This window comes from Schistocerca nitens, chromosome 6, assembly GCF_023898315.1.
Source record: "Schistocerca nitens isolate TAMUIC-IGC-003100 chromosome 6, iqSchNite1.1, whole genome shotgun sequence".
In the NCBI taxonomy this organism is placed as follows: Eukaryota; Metazoa; Arthropoda; class Insecta; order Orthoptera; family Acrididae; genus Schistocerca; species Schistocerca nitens.
Window position 1 is genome coordinate 54,067,398 of NC_064619.1, and position 25,616 is coordinate 54,093,013.

At 44.7% G+C, this 25,616-nt stretch overlaps 1 protein-coding gene and 1 pseudogene across 1 annotated transcript in view; both read right to left on the reverse strand.

Annotated features, from left to right (window-relative positions):
* The window catches only part of LOC126262490 (uncharacterized), a 243,174-nt gene that overhangs the window by 98,492 nt on the left and 119,066 nt on the right, over positions 1 to 25,616 (reverse strand). The gene's annotated exons all lie outside the window — the stretch shown is intronic.
* LOC126263950 (5S ribosomal RNA) lies at positions 21,538 to 21,655 on the reverse strand (annotated as a pseudogene).

Genomic DNA, 25,616 nt, shown 5'->3' on the forward strand with positions numbered 1-25,616 from the left:
CAGGTGGAAATGGCATGGCAAGCCGTTCCACAGGACTACATCCAGCATCTCTACGATCGTCTCCATGGGAGAATAGCAGCCTGCATTGCTGCGAAAGGTGGATATACACTGTAGTGCCGACATTGTGCATGCTCTGTTGCCTGTGTCTATGTGCCTGTGGTTCTGTCAGTGTGATCATGTGATGTATCTGACCCCAGGAATGTGTCAATAAAGTTTCCCCTTCCTGGGACAATGAATTCACGGTGTTCTTATTTCAATTTCCAGGAGTGTATATCGGAAATCGTTAGCGAATTCAATATTCCGAGATCCACAGTGTCAAAAGAGTGTGCTGAGAATACCAAATTTCAGGCATTACCTCTCACTACGGACAACACAGTGACCGAAGGCCTTCACTTAACGACCGAAGGCAGTGGCATTTGGGTAAGGTTGTCAGTGCTAACAGACCAGCAACATTGTTTCAAATATCCGCATAAATTAATGTGGGACGTACGACAAATGTATCAGTTAGGTCGGGGCTTCCCAACGTGTGGTCCGCGGACCCCTTGGGGGTCCGCCGGCTCTTTCTAGGGGGTCCGCGGCCACCTTCCACCAAATCGTGTAAAATAATGAGTAAAATTATTGAATAAAAATGTGAAAATCAAATTCATCACTTATTTTTTTTTCCGCGTGAAAAACATGTGTACTTTTACTTCAGGTCGTATTCCCAAGCAGCCTTTGCGGTTCCTAAGTGAGAACGCAAACACAGTTTAGTGCCGGAGAATGCGGCTTCTCTGATCGACTGTTTCGCAACAATACCGCGGTCGTTTGTGCGCCGGCTCGCGGCGCTAGATGCGCTGAAACCTTTTACGCATGCGCGGAGCGTGCTTTGTCGACCAATCACAGCGCTCTCTGGCAAGTATGCGGCCCCAGGCATAATTAAATGTTAAACTTGTTTTTGTCAGTGCACTACCTATTTCATAAGTCGATTTTTGACCAGTTTATTACTTCTAACATGGATCGGTGGCCGAAGTCAGGATCACTGAAGAAGGGTGCAGTTTCTCCATCGGCTTCACAACAGGGGAAGTTTCCAGTTGAAATGAATGAGGAGGGAGGATGACCAAAGGAAGAACAATCACAAGAAGCTCCGCAGCCGGATTTATTATGTGGAAACGCTGCAAGTACTCCATTGGTTGCAATATCCTGTGGAAGTGGAATAACCAAGAGGCGTAAGTACAAAGAAAGCTATTTAGAAATGGCCTTTATGGAGACAAAGGAGGGTAAAGCTCAGTATGTAATTTGTGCGCGAGCCCTTCCGAACAGTTCAATGGTTCCAGTTTAATTGAGCCGTCATTTTGAAGGTACTCACCCGGATTTGCAGGCTAAAGACATCGATTTTTTCAAAAGGAAGAGTGCTGAACTAGCTGCTTCTCAGCATTACATGAAAACTCATGCAAAAACAATTAATGAAACTTCATTGAAAGCTTCTTTCTTGGTTAGTTATCGAGTGGCAAAACCAGGCAAAGCTCATACCATTGCAGAAAATCTCATAAAGCCGTGTGTTAATGATGCATGCTAGACGAAAAGGCAGTAAAGCTTGTATCTTCGGTGCCATTATCAAACAATACTGTCAAGAGAAGCATTGTTGGCATGTCAAATGATGTGAAAGACACTCTTGTTTCTCGCATCCAACACAATTCATTTTCTATGCAGATAGATGAATCCACTGATGTTGCAGGATTAGCGATTTTATTGGTTTTTTGTTCGTTATGAATATTCTGGATGTTTCGTGGAGGACCTCTTATTGTGCAGACCGCTACCTGCCAACAGAACAGGTGCTGAAATATTCCGTCTATTGGATGATTTTTTAAGGATTAACGAAATTTCGTGGTCTAATAGCATAGACGTGTGCACAGATGGTGCAAAAGTTATGATGGGTCCTACAGTCGGAGCAATAACGAAAATAAAAGAAAAAGCCAAGAGTTGCAGCGGTAGTCATTGTGATCTCCACAGATACGCTTTAGCTACGAAACAAATGCCTGTTTCGTTCAAGAAAGTTTTAGACGAATCCATTCAAATCATTAACTACATAAAATCAAGGCCGTTGAAGTCAAGACTTTTTACAATACTGTGTGAAGATATGGGAAGCATTCATCTTTCCTTGCTTCTCCACACAGAAGTGAGGTGGCTCCCACGTGGGAATGCACTCTCTCGGTTGTACGAATTAAGATTGGAAGTCTTAGCTTTCCTTTTGGAGCATAGCACCAAATTAGCTGACCTTAATAATGACGATCTGTGTATACTTGCCTATTTGTCAGATATTTTCTCCAAAATGAACGAAATGAATATTTCACTCCAAGGGCAAAGTGAAACAAAGGTCACTGCTATCGACAAAGTTCGAGCATTCAAGAGGAAAATCAATTTTTGGGCAGAGAGTGTCGAGGAGGGGAAGGTCGAGTGTTTTCCCCTTCTTAAGGAGTTTTTGAAAAACAAAACATTGGCGCTTGGGAAGAATTTATTTCATCAAATCCTGGAACATCTCTGAAGCTTGATGTCATCGTTGGAGCATTATTTCCCAACAGCTGAAGATGAGAAGCTGCAGAAATACGAATGGGTGGTCAACCCATTCACTGTATCCAAAAAGCCGAACATTCTATCATCTAATGAATATGAGTTGTTGATAGAAATTACCAAAGACCCTACCTTGAAATCAAGTTTTGACGGTTACTCACACTTTTGGATCCAGCTGGATAACAAGAAATACTACCCCCTTTGTTGAAAAGGCAAAACGTGTACTTCTTCCGTTTGCCACAACATACATGTCTGAATCTGGATTCTCGATCTATGCTGCCCACAAAACTAAGTACCGTACCGAAGCTGTCTAGACACGGAACCAGACATCCTGTCTCCAGTTGTCAAGAAATGAACCCAACTTTTCAAAATTGTGTCAGCATAAGCACCCTCAACCATCACATTAGGATTCCATTATTATCCTACAGACTCATCTATAAGAAAGCATTTTTCTTCGTAGATGCTCAGTGAACGTACCTGAACTATAGCTCTATAGGAATTTTGTTTCTGTCTTCTATCATTTACAAAATAGTTATTAATTGAATTCTGTTGGCATTCATATTTTTGTTACGAAAATTAAAATGCTCTCTAAAGCTAATTTCTTTTCTTTATAATATATTCCGTCCTCTCAATTAAAAATATGGCCTGCCTATACTTAAATTACAATTACATGCTCTACTACTCTGACACAATGTTGTGGCAACTCGCTGCGAGTGTAAACAAATGAGGACTTTTCATGTGCCACCTTGTAAAAGGTAAACCTCTTCTACCAGAATTGTTTCCTCTGAGAAAAAAAGTCTTACATTCCGCGAAATACTTTGTGTTCTTATATAGAAATAAGAGTGTCTGTTTGTTTTTCTAATGTGTTTACAGTCGAGGCTGACTGCCACAATATAGTGTCCAAGTAGTAGTTGAAGTTGTCAGCTGTGGCTGAACTGTTGCCACGCCGCCTGCCAGTTGCCAGCTACCAACTGACAGTACACTGTTGCAACGCCGCCTGCTAGCTGTCGGCTATGGACTGACAGCTGCCATTCAGTAGATACGCAAGGATGTAAAAATAACTAGACTTTCCGAGCTGTCTACATGGGCACGAAAATCGGTTATGGAACTGGAAAACGGCTTTATAAAAGCAGATTTTGAGGTATTTACCTGACCTGTACTGGGACATCGCTTACGAAATCCGGGTTTGGAAACGCACTAAACTGGGTGAATGTATTCCAACACATTGCGCAACAGATGTCACAATAGTCCTTTAAAGGCAATTCCTTGGCCTCTTTTTCTTTCGTGATGTGTTTATATCCCGAATCATGGGTCTGCCTCTTTTCTTCACAGCCGCGCGGAATGGCCATGCAGTCTAAGGCGCTATGTCGTCGTGGATTGCGCGGCCGCTCCCGCCGGAGGTTCGAGTCCTCCCTCGGGCACGTGTGTGTGTGTGTGTGTGTGTGTGTGTGTGTGTGTGTGTGTCCTTAGCGAAAGTTAAACTTAGATAGTGTGTAAGACGAGGGACTGATGACCTCAGCAGTTAAGTCCCGCCGGCCGGAGTGGCCGTGCGGTTCTAAGCGCTGCAGTCTGGAGCCGAGCGACCGCTACGGTCCCAGGTTCGAATCCTGCCTAGGGCATGGATGCGTGTGATGTCCTTAGCTTAGTTAGGTTTAATTATTTCTAAGTTCTAGGCGACTGATGACCTCAGAAGTTAAGTCACATAGTGCTCAGAGCCATTTGAACCATTTTTTGAGTTAAGTCCCATAGACTTTACATACATTTGAACATTTTTCTTCGGATTCCACGAAAAACCACACACACACACACACACACACACACACACGTGACTGTTACGAAATATGCATGCTCATTACACAACAGTATCCAAACAGTAGAAGTGAACAGACCACAAGTGGCAGCTTGTCAACAGGGAACAGTTTGGATGTGACATTGTTGCTCTTGGAGGAAGGCAGCTCTAACGTGTGAACAGTTTGGATGTGACATTGTTGCTCTTGGAGGAAGGCAGCTCTAACGTGTGAAATGTCAATTACCAAGAAATTTTAATCAGGCTATAGTGTGTTGAACAAAGGGAGTAAATCCACTAGTAAGTGTCTGGATACAGTGGGAATTCAAATTGGATCGTTAATTTCAAGTTGTTTTCATTCATCTCTAAACCAAAGAGTATTGATACTTCGGGGGGGGGGGGGCAAGGGAGGGGAGGGGGGGTCATTGGGAACATGGCACTTGCATTAAGAAGCTTTCAGTTCCCATGGCTTTCGCTCTGAAATTTAAAGTTACTGTGCTCTTGACTGACTAGGGGTCCGCCATGGATTTTCGACTGAAGAAGGGGTCCGCCAGCTGAAAACGTTGGGAAGCCCTGAGTTAGGTAGCACAGCGAAATTTGGCGTTAATGGGCAACGACAGCAGACGGCCATCGTGACTGCCTTTGCTAATAGCAGGACATCGCCTGCAGTGCCTCTCTTGCGCTCGTGACCATATCGATTGGACCCTGGACAACTGGAAAACCGTAGCATAGTCGGATGTGTCCCGATTTCAGTTCCTAAGAGCTGATGGCAGGGTTCGAGTGTGGCGCAGACACCTCGAAGCCACGGACCCAAGTTGTCATCAAGGCACTGTACAAGCTGCCAGTGGCTCCATAATGGTGTGGGCTGGGTTTACGTGAAATGGACTGGGACCTCTGGTACAGCTGAACCGGTCATTGACTGGAAATGGTTACGTTCGTCTACGGGGAATCCTTTGCAGCCATTCATGGACTTCATGTTCCCAAGCAACAATGGAATTTTTATGGACGACAATGCGCTATGTCACCTGGCCACAATTGTCGCGGCAGGGTTTGAAGAGTATTCTGGACCGTTCGAACCAGTGATCTGGTCACTCAGGTCGACCAGCATGAATCCCATCGAACATTTAGGTGATATATCGAGAGGTCAGTTCGTCCACCCAACACTTTAGCAATTATGGACGGCTACAGAGACAGCGTGGCTCAGTATTTCCTCTGGGGACTTTCAGCGACTTGCTGAGTCCATGCTACGTCGAGCTGCTGCAGCACACAGGGCAAAAGGACACCCGACACGGTATTTGGAGACTATCCGACGATTTTTGTCACTTCATTGTAGTGTCGAGCTTGTGACGTGCGAGTTGGTGTCGTGTGACTGATAGGCTCAACACTGTGTTGACAGAGCGCATACTTTTGTCGTGGAGTCGGCAGCAACACTAATGTGATTATGTGTCACACAAATGAACTAGAGAGACCTTTTTTACTACTAGCACAATCTTTAACAAAATCTCAATATACGAGGGCGGTTCAGAAAGTAACCTCCGATTGGTCACAGTGCGGGTTGTGGGGGGAGTAGCGACGCCATCTGTGCGTTCACGCACTCAACAGGTCAGTCGGCATCAAGCCGTGGTCGAGTGAACGTCGTACCTGCGCTAGTTTAGTTTTTGTGGCAGTTTGAAATGTGTGCTGCAATAGAAAACCCCACCAAATGTGAAGTGCGTGATGTCATAAGGTTTTTTACAGCCAAAGGATATTCTGCAGCAGCTATTCACCGTGAGCTTTGTGCCATGTACGGACCAAGAGTTATGAGTGAAGGAGTTGTCCGTGAATGGGTACGTTTATTTAAAAGTGGACGAGAAAACGTTCATGATGAAGAGAGGAGTGGTAGACCATCATTGGTGACTGACGAACTCGTTCAGACAGTTGATGCAAAAGTTCGTGAAAATCGACGTTTCTCAATGTCGGAGTTGTCTACTGGTTTTCCACAGATTTCTAAGACTCTCTTGTACGAAATAGTGACAGCAAGATTGGGTTACCGTAAGTTCTGTGCACGATGGGTGCCCAAAATTCTTACCGACCACCACAAAACTCAAAGAACGGCCTCTGCATTAGACTTTCTGTCACGTTATGAGGACGAAGGAGAACCATTGTTAAACAGAATCGTGACCGGTGACGAAACCTGGATTAAGTACGTGAACCCTGAGACAAAAGAACAAAGATGTGGGCACATTCAAATTCGCCTACCAAACCAAGAAAAGCCTCGCAAGATTTTTCTGCCAGAAAACTGATGGCAACGGTGTTTTGGGATGCCAAAGGGGTGTTGTTGGTTGAATTCATGGAACATGGTACGACCATTAATCAAGACGTGTACTGTGAAACAATAAAAAAGTTACGACGGGCTATACAGAACAAACGCCGTGGTATGCTGACTTCCGGTATCGTTTTTTTGCACGATAACGCCCGTCCTCACTCTGCTCGCAGAACAACGGCCCTTCTTGAGTCCTTCAAGTGGGACGTTATCAACCATCCACCTTACAGCCCAGACCTGGCGCCAAGTGATTATCACCTCTTCATGCATTTGAAGAAATGGCTCGGGTCACAGCGGTTTGATGACGACGAAGAGCTCAAAGATGCGGTCACAGGCTGGCTCCAGGCACAAGCGGGTGATTTTTATGCAGAAGGAATTTCAAAGCTTGTGAAGAGATACGATAAGTGCCTCAATCGCTATGGAGACTATGTAGAAAAATAGTGCAAAGATGTAGTTGTAAGATGTATATATTAAAATATTTTTATTTAACTTGGTGTATTTTTTTAAATCAACCGGAGGTTACTTTCTGAACGGCCCTCGTATTTTATGGAGCAGTAACGAATATAACTGACTGCACTAATAACATTATTTGCAAGCAATGTTAACTTTCCCTATGTAAGGTTTTTAGTTATGAATAATGAGGGGCATTTAATGCATGGAACACTATGGTCAGAGGACAGTAGCTCTCTCTGGTATACATTGGCCCTCTTCAAAACGTCACTGTCTACGCCTATTCCTTGAATGTTGCCTGTTCTTTTTCTTTTTTTTAAAGAAATAGGAACTGTGTTTACGTCTATGGAAGAGAAAGTATGTAAAACATTCTCGGTATTCTTGCCGCGTCAGTTCTGGATAAAATCTCGAGCTTTCGACGAGTACCTCCATCGTCATCGTCAGGAGCAACTGACTGTCTTCACTGCTGCTGTGGTAGCCTCTATGTAGCCCGTGGACGGCTTCTGATTGGTCGGCGATTACGTACTGCTGTCGCAGACGGTGTCACTGTATGCGCCGGTGGCGCCACCGCTTCCGTTGGAAACGTTAACCTTGGAAGGAACGTCTCTGCTGCTTCTCTGCATCAAGCGTTCGTTTCCATGCACGGCTCAGATGGTATCCGCTATCGCGGTTAAGGTTCTTTTGGCTCATTCTTATTTCAACAGCCTCCTTAATATCAGAATCCCAGTACGTGGAGGCATGGGACAGAATTTTTTTTTTCATCGAATAATATTTTGTTTGTTCGTGAGGCTGTAATCCGCAATTGCCGATTTCTCCAGTCCTGTATTTTTAATATGGTGCTGGTGTTCTGCACAGTGGTCGGAAACGGTACGAATCGTCTGACCTATATAATTGCTTCCATACTCACAGGGGATATTATAAACTCCAGGGACCCTGAGGCCGAGATTGTCCTTAACAGAGCGCATCATCTCCTTAATTTCCTTAGGAGGACGAAAAATCGGTCTTATACCTCGCAGTACTCTTCCTATTTTGCTGGAAATCGCGACACAAAAAGGAAGAACCGCAATCGGTGTTTCATCCTGTGTGTGTGCAGCATTTTCACATTTCCTTTTTTTGGAGAACGCTCCCTTTATATCGCGTGCACCATAGCCATTTTTTCGGAACACTTACTTCAGATGGTTAATCTCGGACCTTAAGTGATCCTCGTAAGAAACAGTTTTTGCTCTATATACCAACATGTTCAAAACGGCTATCGTCTGAGCAGAATGATGGAAACTCTGTGCATTTACTTTTTTGCCATGCACTGTATTTTACACCCTTCATTACGTATACCACAAAAAATTTAATTTTTGGGGAAGGTTAGAGCCTCGGCGGAAAGATGGTTTTAGCCCCAAACAAGTTCATAGAAATTGTTTGCATATGGCAACTGAAGATGGTGTGTGGGCTCTGGATCGCGAGGTAACAGATTAAAAATTGTGTGAGAAGTTTCATCATGATCGTCATTTCCAGTAATACAATGGAACCAATACCAGTAAGTATTGCTGTTCTAAATTTACGTTGCGGTTAACGCTCCGAACCAGTTATGTTCTTGACACTCATCTCTGAAATGGAATGGTGACTGTTAAAATGTTTTCCCAGTTTAATCTAATTTGGAGATCACTTATAAAGACAAGAGAACATATTTGCGATCAGAATGCAAAAAGCAATAGGCAGTGAAAGTGGCAGACGGGAGACAATGAATGGAAGCGATCGCCGCTGGAAGTGGAGAATTATCGAGGACGCTGCTGAATAATTTTTCGATGAACGGGACAGTAAGTCGGTCTGGTTAGCAAATCGCTGTTGACTCCGGCTGCATCCTATGAATAAATATCAAGGGAAAGCAACGGCCTTGCGAGCGCACATCGCTGCTAGCGGAGCTTTTAAGTCCGTGACGGTTACAACAAAGAAGTGATATGAAAACCATCTAATTTTAGTCCGTCGGTCATTCGATTTTTTATAAGTTCTGCAGTGATTCCAATTTTAAGCTTTTAATAGGATACTACAGTTTTTTGGACATATATTCAGAATGGATAACAACAGACTAACCAAGCGGATATTCACATTACTCAATAGCTACAAATCCAAGCCAGCATGGTTTATAGAGACTGTAAAGGACATTGAAAATGCTGGAGTTACAATAGACACAATAGAAAACAGAACACATTTCAGAAAGGCAGTTCAAAAAGCAGAATTTCAGGAGAGAAAGAAAATAACTAGACGAAAGTGGACTCAAGAAGAAAGGGAACAACACTCTAAAAGGATGAAGGAAATTTGGAAACTGAAGAAATCTAATACAATGAACAGTAGCCAAAGTTGATTCATCGTACCCTCCAAATGGGTTATTCGAGAGAAAAAAAAATAGCATGTAGTTGGGAGCCTCAGCGACCTGGGTTGCGCTCCCCTGAAACCGCACCCGAAGGCTGTACACACCGTTACACCAGTAATAAGACCAATACGACTCTCCATAACATCGGAAGAATGGGACCTCTCCAAGGTCGTGGCCATATTAGCCGACGACATCCGTGGTAGGCCTACTGCAGAACCGCGATTCCTTGATAAATACAACGCGACGCCTTTTATAATAGTTGCATAGCAACAGCTCCGCAAATCGCTGTATCGTGAACCAATTTTCTCAAGGCCTTGGTCACAATAACAGAGAATTTCAACTCTAATCATTTACATACCCGCCGTCGGTCTGTACGTATAGGCAGTTACATTGACATACGATCACGTCTTAGAAGTGCTTCACGTTTTTCTTGTCGGTCAGTATATTTAACCCCAAAGAAGGAGCAGAAAAGTGCACACAGTGTACATGCATAGACAATGTGGATAAATGTGTTGCACGGCAGTAATTTCTGTGATTTTATCACAAGCGCAAGTAAAAATCAAATTTTCTTGAAACCTCACAGCCTGTGTTATTTAGAACTGAACTTCAAAGTTGTCAAACAACCTCTGACAAGGGGAGAACTTCGAGTCGGAGATGGGGATCGGGGAACGGACTGAATGTTGACGTGATTAAAACTGTCCGTGTTCTTACCATAAAGCCGTTCACAGTAGTGGACGTCCGGTGAAGAGATGACGACGAGATCTATTAAAATGGTCGCAGTCTGCGAAATAGCATGATAGCGTAGTTTGTAAGGTAGAAAACTAGTACGCTGGTGTTCGTGGTTTTTGTTTATTCTTGCTTTACTTTCACTTTTCACGAGAACCTTCACTGCGTTCCTTGCAGAAGAGATGGCAAAGAGATAAAATACAATTCATTTCATATTCAATATGCATCAAGTGCATACAGATTTATTTATTATGTTGCGATTTTTAATTTTTAGAGTGCTTGTCTTGAGAGAAACATCAGTAAGATAAATTGTTTACTCGCAGGGACGTCATTGTACGAAGCACACCTTGCCAAAGCGGTATTTACTTTTCAGTTGATTTAAGGGGAAACTTACGTCACAAAGTTTCTGCAGTATTAACCTCTCGTATATTAATTTTGCAGACATAAAACACCGTCTAATTTAAATTAAGCGCTATTCATCCATATTTTCAGTCACATACAAAGATTCGCTTCGGTGCCAACGTTTTTGCAGTGCGCCTCTATAAACGAGTTATCACGTACGAAAGAGACAACACAGTTTCAATAAAGGTAAAGTGTATTAGATTTTTTACGAAAATAACACGCATAAGAATTAAAGTGGCCAGCAATTTATTTGGACGAAACTCGGATTATCATGTACTATACTGTGAATAAAAGCTGGCAAAGTGATATAGTCCGAGTGAATCAGTATTACCAGACAAAATAGAGTGGCTGTACACATTTATCTGTTGTGTTACGCAGGGCATTGACGTACAGGCGTGTAGCGTGTGGCGGCGACTGTGCTGCCACCCTAGCCAAGTAGTCAGTTCGCTTTGATGGATAATGTTACACGACTTTGAATATTTGACATAAATTTAGTGTTTCCAAGGAAAAGTACGAAGCGTTGGACAAAAATGTGGAAACACGGCGAGAAATGTATGCTTCAATATAAATGCAGAAGCTAGCCAAACGTGCATTTGGCGCTGTTATACTTGATCACGAACGGCGCCCGCGCAATGTCCTCAATCCGTTGCAAGTGTCAGTCGAGGTCAGAACATTTTTCTGTATAGTTTTGAGTATATCACGTTGGAGCTAAGTAACTGCGAACGTGGCAGAATTGCTGATGCTGGTGTTTCAAGAGGCACCGAATGGAAGATTTATACCGCATACAGGGAAAGCGGAAAAACGTCGTCCGCTATGTAAGAGGGCGTACGAAAGTCTGTGTTGAGTGATCGTGACAGACAATCATTGAAGAGGATTGTGACGAAAACTAAAAGCCGGCCGCTGTCGCTGAGCGGTTCTAGGCGCTTCAGTCCGGAGCCGCGCTGCTGCTACGGTTGCAGGTTCGAATCCTGCCTCGGGCATGAATGTGTGTGATGTCCTTAGGTTAGTTAGGATTAAGTAGTTCTAAGTTCTAGGGGGCTGATGACCTCAGATGTTAAGTCCCATAGTGCTCAGAGCCATTTGAACCATTTGAGCGAAAAATAAGTGGACGAGAACTCCAAAAGTCACTGCGGAACTGAATTTTGCAATCGCGAACCCTGTCAGGACCAATACAACACGAAGGGAGCTCCACAGGTACGGAACTGCAGGGCGAGATGGAATTCCAAAACGACTCATCAGTAATGCAAAATGCCCGTAAGAGGAAAACATGGTGCCGAAGTACATGAAACCTGGACTGTGGAGCAAAGGAAGAAAGTTATATGGTCGGATGAGGCACGTTCCACAGTTTGCAACCTCTGGCCGAGTCTGCGTCCCAAGAGTAAAGCATGGCGACGGTTCGGTGATGATTTCGGCAGCCATGTCCTGGTGTTCCATGGCCCCCACGGCTATTATATAAGGTCGCATTACAGCCAAGGGTTAGGTGACCATTTTGGATGTTCAGATCCATCCCATTGTACAGTGTTTGTCCCCCGCCCCTCCCCAATGGTGATGAAGCCGACAGGAACCTTGTTCACACAGTTTGCATCGTTCAGGACTGATTTTGAGAGCACGGGGCGAACTGTCGCATCTCCCCTGACCACCACAGTCGCATTGAAAACCATACAGGACATACATACTTATCGATCAAGCTAACACGTGACTCAGATTACCATGGTATTAAATAATCCCTGTGTACGTGATACATTTTTTTTTTCCAAATGTGATACGGTGCACCACAGCATCACTGGTCTTTCGCGGTCTAGCTGTGTTGGTGAGGCAGTAAATTCATCCACAGGGCAGTGACGCTGCGTCAGTGCAATACACTTTGGAGGTGTGGCGGTGGGACTTGAGAGTCCCGTACCACCCTCCAATGGTGACAGTACTACATCAGTCAGGCAGAAAGACTTCGTCCGACATAGGAGGTAGGGTGGGAAAGTAGTGAGAATGGGGGGCTAGTCCCACCAAAGGATGCGTCCGTGGTGGGAGTGCCAGGCTTATCGTTAGCCGTGGCCGGAATCTGATTCCTCTAGGATGGTAAGGGGAACCGGATGTCGATGCCAGCGGCGTGGAAGTCTGGTCCCAACATGGCGTAACCCATGGACAGTGGTCTACAGGGCATCCACTTCGTCATAGAGCCGTCGCGCGTTGTTGCGTATGGTCGTCTTGAGGGGAAGATACCTGCTTCCTCGTGGAGAGTCACAATTCTCGTGAGTGGCGGGGCGCCCAGGCTCCACCTGACAACCTTGTTCTGCAAGCGCTGCAAAGTCCGCATCCTGGTGACACTAATCGTGGCCCGTGCAACAGAGCCATACGTGAGGGCAGGCAGGATAACTGCTTGGTAGATGCGGAGCTTGGTATGCAGGTTAAGTTGCCTATTGCGTTAGAGGGGGTGTAAAGCCCTGGTCAGATTTTGCCCCTTATTGGCAACACACTCCGCATGACAATGTAAGAGCAACTTGTGGTCCATCCAGACCCCAAGATAGGTGGTCATCGGGGACCAGGGCACCTGCAATCGAAATATAGCGATGGAGGCCTAGGCGCCGTTTAGTGAAATCGACTGCCATAGTTTTGGCGGCATTGAGATCTATTTTGTTTGTCCGGCACTAGGTGATAGTGATACGGCCAGTGGTATGTAGTGCTGTGCCGTCAGCATATTGTGCCAGGTGGCACTCGGGGATGACCGGCATATCATTCACATAGATATTAAAAAGGATGGAAGACAACACTGATCCATATGGAGTGCCCGCCGACAGTTAGCGAATGCCAGAGCACACTCCGTCCGTTGAGCTACTATGAAAGTCCTACTGCAGAGGAAGTCATCAACGATGTTGACATAGCCGGCCGGTGTGGCCGTGCGGTTCTAGGCGCTTCAGTCTGGAACTGCTTGACCGCTACGGTCGCAGATTCGAATGCTGCCTTGGGCATGGATGTGTGTGATGTCCTTAGGTTAGTTAGGTTTAAGTAGTTCTAAGTTCTAGGGGACTGATGATCATAGATGTTAAGTCCCATAGTGCTCAGAGCCATTTGAACCATTTTTGATGTTGACATAAATATCCGGTATAGGGATATGCGTCAGTTTCTTCTGTACTATGTTGTCTTGCCAGAGCTTGTCGTAGGCGTTCTGCAAGTCCAGAAAACGGTAGCTGTCGACTTGGCGGTGTTGAAACCTTTGTTGATGTGTTAAGTGATCTTTAGGACCTGAAGTTCGGCAGGTCGGATCGTCCCAGCCGCTGCCAGAGGCTGGGAAAGTAGGTGGAGGATCACAGATTCAAGGACCTTCTCTTTACTATTTAGCAGGCTGATAGGTGTGTTGTTGGTGGGGACAGTATGGTCCTTGAACCACTTGGGGATCGCAATCAACTTCACTTGTTTCCACTGAGGGGGGAAAAGGCCAGACGTGAGACAACAGTTTAAAATCTTGGTGAACAAAATGAGAGGCGTGCGTGGAAAGTGGCAAAGATGTTCATTTAAAATTCCGTCCAATCCAGGAGCCGACCGGCCACGTTTTCTTCGTAGGATATGCCGGACTTCTACCACTGACGTAAAGAGGGAGGCAGACTGGGGTGGGCGGTTGTGGAAAGTGGCAACAGCTGTCAGGACATCGTTTTCCTCCAGTAGTTCGTCCAGAGAAAGTTCCTGGACAAGGGGGTGGTTTTGAGCATGCGCCAGCACTTCCACGATTTGGAGGGTATCATACGACAAGCCCACTGGTGTACGAATAGGATGGGCATTCGGCAGTATAGAAAGCTGCAGAGCGCGAATGACAACCCTGTCACACTTACGGTGGAGGAGGAAAGCAGACATCCTGTCCTCCCATTGCTCGGACCTCCAGTCGGCGAACCGGTGGCAGAATTCGCGCTGGAGGCGTCTCATTTGGCGTTTGTCCCGAGGATCGCGAAACTGCTTCCACCACCAGCAGTAGCGGTTCTTTTGCACCGTCAGCTCCCATAACAGGGGAGGCAAATAGTCCATGGAGGGTTCAGGCCTGAGGTACAGTGGAGGTGGAGAATTTCTGTATTTTGGGGTAATCCATGGCACAGACTATATTGGCTAGTGTTGTCAAGTCGAGGTCGTGCTGAGTGATGTGAGTACCCTGGCGAACTTGTCCCAACTGGTGAGGGTCACAGTAGAACAAATATCAAATGAAAGGGCAGCATCTGTGAGGTGCAGGAGTACTGGCTCATGGTCAGAGGCCAGTTTATGGAGTGAAAACTGAGCGGTGATGATTTTGAAGATGGCTACATCCAGAACATCTGGCTGGCAGTTAGAATGGACTGGGATATGGGTAGGATCGTGGGGCCATAGACCAATAGTGCTAAAGTATCCTCCAGGTCAAGGAGGAGGTGGCCTTTGGGTTTAGAGACTCTAGAATGCCAAGCCGGCTGCTTAGCATTGAGATCCGCCCGAATGACGAGCCTACTGAAGGACGTCAATGTGCAGAGCAAAAGTAACCGCTATGGCCACTATGTGTTCCATTGGCTGGAATCTCTCTTGGATATGGACAAGAGCTTTGTTGAGGAACAGTGCTGTGCCTCCATCATGGCAGTTGAGGCAGTCAGAGTGGTAACACACCACGTTGTGAAGGCGGAAATCGTCCGCCAGTTTGAGGTGTGTTTTTGTGACCAGTAAAACATCCACACGGTGGAGGAAGGCGTTCAACTCCGTCGTCATCCGTTTTATGCCACTGACATTAAAAATGCAGGTGACAAGATCCCGAGAGGGCTGGTGGTGGTGCGGTGGTCGATTCGCCATGACAATATTTGACTAAGCCCTTCCACTAGGGCGATGACCTTGGAGGGCATGTCCTCCGACCGACGGATTTTGTGTGCAGTGTCCCGAATAACAGCCCGGACGTGGGGTTTCATGAAGAAGGAGATGACCTGGAGGATTTCGTGCATGTCATCCCAAAAGGACACATCAGTCTCCACCACTGGGGTAGGGTCCTGGGTAGGCTGCTTGCCCCTGCAGCGTACAGGGGCGAGTGTAATAGTAGGCAGAGTGGGGGGTGGGGGCAGAGGGCTGGGAACCAGCCACAGGTGGACTAGAGGGTGTTGCAGCTGGCTCCTGTAGTCGGTGAGCAGTGGAAGATGTCATGCAAGATGGACAATGAGTAGGAGACTGGGCTGCAGCAGCAAAGGATGTCACAGGAGTCTGGGCAGAAAGGGATGCAGGTGCCACAGAACCATCCAGTGCCTGAGTGGCTGGTACCAGAGCAGCTGTTGAGCGTGGCACACCAGGCTAACCTCACAAAACAGGAAAGTTGGTCGTGTCTCATTGTGGTGGGGGAGGTCGATTTTTCTTGGTTGCTTTTTGGGAGGATGGGAAGACTTCAGTGCCATCTGGTAAACAGAATCCCTGTCCAGGATGCCATGTGGTGGGGATTGTGGGTCATGCCCAAACACCTGGCGCAGGTAGGTTTCTCCGAGGTGAGGAGCATGCAGTTCTCCATAAATTTGGGCTGACACACTTAACACACTGCAACGGCAGGGAGCAGTAATTCCCAGTATGTCATAAACGTTGGCATTTGCGACAGAAGAATGGCCCATTGCGGCCCTCGTACAATTCAGTCTTGACCTCTGTGTACAGAAGGTACTGGATTTGGTAAATGTGCTCTATGTCCTCCCTCTGGGAAAGGGAGACGACATGGGTAGAGCAGGGAATCTACGCTCTGGTCTCAGGATGCCTCTTTCTATACTTGTGGACCAAAGGGTCTTCAAAGCAGAGCCGAATCAGTTTCTCCTTGTCCTCCTCTGCCGTAACCTCTGGTGGCAAGTCCTTGATGACGATTTTGGTTTGGCGATTACCCAACATCTGATGGGTAAAGTAAGACATCGCCTTTGATTTGACAAAATCGAGAATGGTAAGATAGTCGTCCCTTCTGCCGAGCAGGTGTTTCACATGATCTTTTTCGTAAACAGCTCGCAATTGGCCAAAAATTAGCTGCTGGAGCTCAGTGTTCAGTTTTATATAAGTCATCCATCCCGGGAGGGAGGTATTGGAGCACGATCTGCTGTCATCAGGACCAGCATGGGTGGAGGAGTGTCTGCAGCGACGGCCAGAGGACTGTCCGACTAGGTCAGGGTGCCCAGAGGGCTCGCCATGGTGGCTGGGCGGCGTGGGGAGGGGTGCATTCACGGATGCAGCCGGGTGGTGGTCGGGAACAGCTGAGACGTTTACCGTCTCACTACGAGAAGCATCAATTACTGGGAAGTGAGGTAATTCATTGGACAAGGGTGGCGAGGAGGGGCGGTCCCTGACGCGGGGGGGGGGGGGGCGTCGTCACGGTGATCGGTTTCAGTGCCGATGGTGCCTGCCGGCGATTTGTGACGATTGGGGCGATTTAAGTGATCCTTTGCCCGCTGCATGGAATGCGTTCATGCAAGATAGCACTTCCAGGGATTTAAACTGTAGTACACCACGTGACACAATTGGTATACGACATGTTATAAAATTGTGTGAAACATAAATGATGGCGAGAAACATCACTCACGAGCCTTGTACCGCATAAAATTTTCGCGTTGTAAAATTGTAATAATTTACATTAAAGGTTATGGCATGAACTCATGCCATAATTTTTGCGTCAATAAAACGCTAGTTGGAATTTCTTTTTGGCTTTCGTGACAATTTCGACGTTTCCTATAATCTTGTTGAAGGCTAAGATAATCGTCATCACATCACTTAAAAAGTTGCGACAGATATTCGAGTATAAAGCTTATTTCCACACTTTATTTCGCATATAAAATATGACGTGATATACCAGATCAGTAGTGATGTTAGTCTGCAGGTCGGTGGCCAAATGGGTAAGAGTCACACTACAATCTGAAGGTCTGAGGTTCATTTATCAGTCGGTCCATGCATTTATTTTGTTAGTTGCTGCTTCTTTCACTTGCGGCAATGATTTGTAGACATCAGTACTACCGAGTTGCGTCGTACTTCAAAGTCCCCGTTAAAACTGTAGGTCTCCTTATAACTCGGTGTTTCCGGCCGAGGTGGTCGAGCGGTTCTAGGCGCTACAGTCTGGAACCGCGCGACCGCTACGGACGCAGGTTCGAATCCTGCCTCGGGCATGGATGTGTGTGACGTCCTTAGGTTAGTTAGGTTTAAGTAGTTCTAAGTTCTAGGGGACTGATGACCACAGAAGTTAAGTCCCATGGTGCTCAGAGCCATTTGAACCATTTGAACCATAACTCGGTGTTGTAACAGTTGTAAGTTAGGAAGATGGGGACTGCTGGCGGCGCGCATGGATTGCCGGATGGAAGGGCTGTGGTCACGAGGGTGCACGACCCCGTCATAAACCAGATCCTGGAGGCTTTAAGATGAGTGCATTTCAATTCAATTAGAGAAACCTTCACCATTGTGACATCTCGCGATTCTCCAGTGACTTGGACTCGTGTTGCTGCTCGTAGTGTCGCCGAGGCGAAGAGCAGCGAGTGGAGTGCTTGGGGAAAGCAGATCTGAATAGCTTTCCTCGACTTCTTATTACTATTTACTGCGTTCAGCTTGTTACAGTTTGTTAAGTTCAACCAGAGGTATTTTTCCTGCCTGGTGGCCGCTAACGCCCCAGTTACCTGCAGTTAACGGCAGTGTACGTTTCCTCGCCTTGCCGCTGCTGTCCGGTAAGGCGTGTAATTTTGACAGATTTCTTGATTGTAGGCCGTTTGTGATTCTTCTATTCTGGTGGTAGTGATTCCTTTCTCGTTCCGGGCGATCTAAGCACGGTATTCTGGGAGCGTAGCGCAGTCCGCCGGTTCCGGCTTTGGCGTGTTGTTCCATTCGTGCATTTGGTTTATTGGACGTCAGGTAGCTTCAGCAAGATTATCATTAGTCATTCGTTAGACTGCCACTAGTCTGAGTTACCATCTTGTTGAGTGAATGCAACGCTTGGCTGCCTATCTCATCGCTCGCGAAAGTGTTTGTTTCCGGACCTTCTCAGAAGTCGATTCCTGGAGCACTACCTCTGACTGGTCCTTGTGTTTTATTATTGTATTATTTATTACCATACCTTTTAATGCCTACATTAAAGGTTATGTACGTCTAGTTAATAGTTCCGGTCGCATTCTGGAATAAATCTAACAGTGTACGGGTTGTGTTACAAGGTTACCATCATCTTATTTCATCTGTTTGGGCCGGTCGAAGTGGCCGTGCGGTTAAAGGCGCTGCAGTCTGGAACCGCAAGACCGCTACGGTCGCAGGTTCGAATCCTGCCTCGGGCATAGATGTTTGTGATGTCCTTAGGTTAGTTAGGTTTAACTAGTTCTAAGTTCTAGGGGAATAATGACCTCAGCAGTTGAGTCCCATAGTGCTCAGAGCCATTCGAACCATCTGTTTGGTGGTCAGTTGATTGTTTCTTTTAATTAACCTTTGCTTGTATTTGCTGTTTTACAGCAGGTTTCTAAATTTTTTATATAATTTCCGTTCCTGGCGTGTAAGGCCTTCAGCCATGATTGTGGTCATTTGGTTTGAAAAAAATAATTCGATATATGTATTTTAGGAGTAAGCCTTAAAACCTTATTTACTGCCATTCCTGGCGTCTGATAACTTCTGCTGTGTCTGTGGACACTTACCTTTTAATATTTCAATACCTGTAAGCTGTAATTGCAGCGAGTTATCACACATTCTTAATTTATTGCCATTCTTGGCGTGTAAGGTCTTCAGCTGTGATCACAGTGGCTCTTTTTTTTTTTTTAACATTATCTGTATCTGTATTTTATGGTGATTTGCTAAATTGTAACGCACTGAAAACACTATTATTTACACAGTTGTTTATTCCTTCATTAATAACGTTGTTTTTCATTTATTGTTGAGTCTGAAATTGCGGGTTTAAAAATAAATGTGTGTAACTGTAAAAGGCTACCAATAGTAACTGATTACGGCCCCGTCCACAATCGTAACCGAATCCTGCCTTCCCTTGACTACCAGGTCAAAGCCAAAATTGACTACCTCGAGGATTAGTTATGAGTCGTGATACGTCACCAATAAGAAACTAGTACCTTTTGATAAAATGTGTGTAATGATTCTTACTTTTCCGCTACTGTAGCAATTAAACTCAACATAAGAATTAAGAATAACACAGTAGTGGAAGAAAAAGAAAGGCCGGCCGCTGGTGGCCGAGCGATCCTAGGAGCTTCAGTCTGGAATCGCGAGACCGCTACGGTCGCAGGTTCCAATCCTGCCTCGGGCATGGATGTGTGTGATGTCCTTAGGTTAGTTAGGTTTAAGTAGTTCTAAGTTCTAGGGGACTGATGACCTCAGATGTTAAGTCCCATAGTGCTCAGAGCCATTTGAACCGTTTTTTGAAAAAGAAAGAAAGCAGGATAACTCAGGATTTATGAAGCAATGAAGACGTCAGAGGCAGTTTGGTACATGCGAAATATTCTACGGGTATGAGACGTGCATATGGAAACGAGGAAGACATTACTAAAAGCACATGTTTGGAACGCGGCTAGTAAAACCTAGACAATAAGAAACTTTCGAAGTATGATTATGTCAAAGAATGTTAAATAATGGTGAAGGACTGAGAAGAATGGGCGAGGACAGAGGTCAATAGATGACCCTTACTGGAAAAAAACATAGGTTAGTGGAACATCTGATATAGTATCCAAATACGCCGCTGGAAGTGGATGGGGTAAGTGGTAGGTGTACAAAGAGATTAGGATATGCGAACCAGATTATAGAGGATACTGTGAAGTAGTTACATAGAGAAGAATAGCTTAGCGCAAGCCGGGAAAAGGTGGAGGCCAGCATCAAATCAGTTAAAAGATAGTTGAATCAACAGAAATGTATCATTTAGAGTTGGGGAAACGATACGATCGAACGAGCTCGAGGTTTTCCGATACGCCACAGAGTTCGATCCACTATCGAGAGCTGCTCGAACAATCACGTGACATTTTTGATTCACGCCGCGCGAGAGTCAGTGATCGAAAAGAAATTTTAAAAAATTGCCACAAGAACAAGCTATAGCTCCACGTGACATTTGACAGTTCCGTGAAACGCAGCTGGAACTGGTAATAAATACCACCACCATACAAACCCTTTTTGTACTTGAACTAATTTACAATAAGAGTTGTCATACAGAGCTTATGGGTACCATTTGTAAACATTTATTTTGATTTTTTAAATGTAAAGCTAACTGTCGAAGGCAAGAACATTATTCTTCAGAAATATTACTCGGCTCTGAACCCATGGCAACGTTTTATTTGGCTGTTAAAGACAATAATAATTCAAGTGAGCTGCAAATGAGCATTTCGATCCCTGTTCACATATTAAAATAATGTGTAAAAGTTAAGCCTTGGTGGTGACTTAGTACCTATGTACCGCATTTTTACAATGTGACTACGCCTATTCAGGCTGTTTTAGTTTTATTCCTAGACCATGCCCTCGGAGACATATTATAGAATCAGGTGTATCTTCTGAAGAAGGCTCAATTGCTTGGGCTGGAACCTAGGTAAAGGTTGGTTTCATTACCGCAATCGATGCTGATAGTTTCTTATACAATGTGTAAAAAAGTAGTCAGACTTTAATTGCCTTCAAAACAAGGCGAAAACGACCGGATACATCAAGAAAGAAAATTAATTGGGAATTAATGCAATGTAAACGAAATAAGTCACATTAAAACGACTATAATCGCGATCGCAAGAATAAAGAACTAGTGACAAGACCCGTCGTGGAGATAGTACCAAAGGACGGCACTAGATCACAGGACTATTTCTCCTCTTCTCCGGAACAGGCCATGAAGGCCCAAAGGTACCGACCGGCCGCCGTGTCATCCTCAGACCACACGCGTCACTGGATGCGGATATGGAGGGGCATGTGCTCAGCACACCGCTCTCCCGGCCGTATGTCACTTTCCGAGACCGGAGCCGCTACTTCTTCATCAAGTAGCTCCTCAGTTTGCCTCACAAGGTCTGGTTGCATCCCGCTTGCCAACAGCGCTCGGCAGACCGGATGGTCACCCATCCAAGTGTTAGCCCAGCCCAACAGCGCGTAACTTCGGTGATCTGACGGGAACCGGTGTTACCACTGCGGCAAGGCCGTTGGCACAGGACGATCTAGACTTCGAGAATTCGACTGAATCGTGGTTGTGATAATTAGTTAGGGGCTGTGTTTACCTATTACCTGCACCATATAAGATACTACATAACGTGTTGCACAGCTATTTCTATTATTAAAATTCATACATAACATATTGGTGTGAAAAAAACTAAAGGACGAGAGTAACTTTCGAGTGATGTGGCACTGCCGAGCAATATAGCTTGACGGAACTTGGACCATACACAGAAAGAACTGGTACAACATAGTACAGAAGGTAACCGAAAGAGCCGACCACTACGGTCGCAGGTTCGAATCCTGCCTCGGGCATGGATGTGTGTGATGTCTTTAGGTTAGTTAGGTTTAAGTAGTTCTAAGTTCTAGGGGACTGATGACCTTATAAGTCAAGTCCCACAGTGCTCAGAGCCATTTGCACCTTCAGCACAGAACAGACACCTTCAGAAGAGACACCAATCCATATAAGTATATAGTTCTGGCAATACCGGTCATGACCTTCTTCTTCTGAGCGGATGCACACATATTCCCCGAACTCTTACGGGACATGGTAAAAATGTCTTCCACGAGTAATGAGTGTGTTGCGGTGGGACACTACGAATATAGTGTGTGGACATACAAAGGTGAGAATGTGGGTCTCGCGGGAAGCGTGCGCGAGATAGTCCCTGCAGTCGCGCTATCCTCTGTGCCCTCGCTGGCTCAGATGGATAGAGCGTCTGCCATGTAAGCAGGAGATCCCGGGTTCGAGTCCCGCTGGGGGCACGCATTTTCATCTGTCCCCGTTGCTATATATCAACGCCCGTCAGCAGCTGAAGGTGCAAATGGCTCTGAGCACTGTGGGACTTAACTTATAAGGACATCAGTCCCCTAGAACTTAGAACTACTTAAAACCTAACTAACCTAAGGACATCACACACATCCATGCCCGAGGCAAGATTCGAACCTGCGACCGTAGCAGTCACGCGGTTCCAGACTGTAGCGCCTAGAACCGTGAAAGGTGGCTACACTGAGCCACAGCGCCAGAGATCGCGCTAGAGAGTATTGTTCTGCCGCCTCCACTGGCAGTGATTATTGAGATGTCGTAGTGGGCAGTGCTTGTCGAGGACTCGTAGTAGTCAGTGTGTGTTGAGATGTGCTAGTGGGCAGTGTTTGTCGAGATGTTGTTCCATGTTTTATGCAGTTGTTTGATAGATAGACAGTAGATGTTGTTCCAATGGAGATATTGTAATGATTTGAGTGCTTTTCATCAATATATGAAGGTAACAAAACTTGATTTATTTTTCATTATTTTAATGTCGTAAATAATGCGTCATTACAGGTTCAGTCAACAAAGCATCTGGCTTGTGTTCTTGGATTAGAGTGTAATTCTGGTTCTCTTGAGTAATTATGGTATTTTTATTTTCTGTAATTAATTCAGTATAAATGATATTTAAAATTTCTTGTGTTGTTGAAGAAGAACCGTGCCAGATGTGTACGTTGAGTCATACTTCCACACACAGTACAGTTACACTTGTGCTTTGGTTTCGTAGGTTTTATAGTTGCTGGGGACTTAATTAATTAATTGTGTTAATGAAAATTTTCATTTCAGTCTTTGTTGTAGTTCTCTGCAGTCAGATTGCGTACAAATACTAGTCAGGGCCAACCGTTTACGAGACTTCGTAACCGGACAAACAGCGACTAAAAAAAAAATTTAATTATTTGCATTCTATTTTAATTAAGCCCCCATGCACGTGGCGACCGCTGCTTCGGATCGTCCCTTGGAATTCTTCTGATTGTAAAAATAGTAGACAGTAGTATTGTTGTAGTAATTTGTAGTTTAGTAATTGTAGTCTATATTGCATGTGTAGATTTGGTAATTGTCATTCTTCTAATGGTATTTTTTTTTTGCAAAATTTCATTTCTGTTGTCTTGTCTACGGGTTTGACAATTAGTGCAATTATTTCAATTGTTCGATTAATCGTGTTTGAGGGAGACATTTCGTGTGAATCGTATTGTTGGAGATGAGGAGTCATTGTGTGTAATTTTCGTACAGTGACGAATTTTTTATGTTTTGTAAATGATTACGCGGTCAATGAAACAGGCAAAAATGATGAATAGTCAGAATAACGAAATTGTTGACATGGCGAACTGGCCAACACAGGACAACAGTATGATGAATAATGGTGTTGAAAACAATTTAATAAGCAGGGAAAATAGTCCGGAAACAGTTCAAAATTTTTCACAATCGAAAAATTCTCAGATTACGTGGTTAACGACAGAAGAAATGGAGCAGTTGATGAGTGCTATATTAAATTTGGGATCAGAATTAGGAACAATTATAACCGAGATGAAAGCAGTGAGATCACAGTTTCGATCTGAATTTAAAACTGAGATAGGAACACTTAGAACTGAGATGAAAGCAATGACAACACGGTTATGCTCACGAATAGGGACATGTTTCAAAAATACGAATGATGAATCAAACAAAGAAATTAGAGAAGAAGTACAAACGGTTTTGAATGCTCACGATAATAGTTTAATTTCAACAGGAATTAGACAAGAGGAACAGGACAGGGAACAGGAAGAAAAAGGTCGCGTGATAGTACAAACATTTTCAGAGTTAAATTTACAACGAGCACACGATAAGGAAGAAATATTTGAAAGAATTGAGGAATCAGTACCAAATGACTTAACGCAACAGTGTGAACAGTCAACTACTAAATGTGACAATACCGAAACCCGAATTGCGACACTTACGGAAGACGTAAACTTATCGGAAAGAGTTGAGGAGATTTCGGATAAATTGACAGGTCTTGGTTTAAATGGGGACAGAGATTCGGATGATACAGCTCCATTGCCATTTGCAGAAACCGAAGAGTATCAGAACATAAATAAACATGTTGAAAATCAGGGAAAATTTAATGAAGGCGTTAAAAAGGAATTTGAGGCATTACGAATGCAAGTCAAACAAACTGAAGGCGAAATTGTAGGAATAGACAGCAAAAGAAATTTAGAATCACAGATAGCAGAGGGCTTTGAAGAAAGTAATTTGTTTTATTTACGAGATGCAACAAGAGAGCGCCAGGCGCGTGAACTTGACAATAATCGACCTTGGGACTGGGACAGACGCGGTAGGTCTTTGTCGCCACGAGGCGAAAACTTTGACTGTAAACACTTCTTGACTGTTCGGAAATTTAAGATCTTCCGCAATTCTAAGAATGACATACATCCATGTTCATGGTTAGATCAATTTACGTACGCACTTCCGCCAGATGTGCCACTAAGTCACAAATTGAAATTTATGTGCAGCTATTAAAGTCCTCAGGGGATTCACTATACTAAGTGAATATGTGCCGTAGCGTTCACAGGGCCCCGAGCTGTAGTGGTGCTATTTCCCTTTTAGTTTTCTGCACCGCTGCCTACTCTTTCACTATTCTTTGCATCTATAAAAACAATTCTTCTACTATCCATCTATCTAGACAGTAGGTAAAGAGTGACCGGATTTGACTGTTTTACCCAAAAGTGACTTTGGAAATTACCGTTTGGACTTACTATATTTTCTGCAGCATTCATTCGTAATTTAAACGAAATTTTACCTGTTTATCTTCGTGACAACATTACTTCATATGTTGACGATATTCGTATTGCTAAACGTTCTTGGAGTGAGCACAAAAAAATTTTGGATTACTTATTACGTATCTTTGCAAGAGTTGCCATTACAGTGAACTTAAAAAAAATCTGAATTTGGTCGTTCTCAGGTGAAATTTCTCGGTCACATTATTTCTACAGACGGTATTCTTCCTGATCCAGAGAAACTAGACGCTATTCGTAATTATGCTGTTCCTTCCACAAAACGTGATGTTCGTAGTTTCCTTGGTGTCTGTAATTTTCTTAGACGCTTTGTTAGATTGGATGATTTGGCCACACCTCGTTTACACATTTCAGTTATGCGCACTTTGGTCCCAGAAAATGCTTTC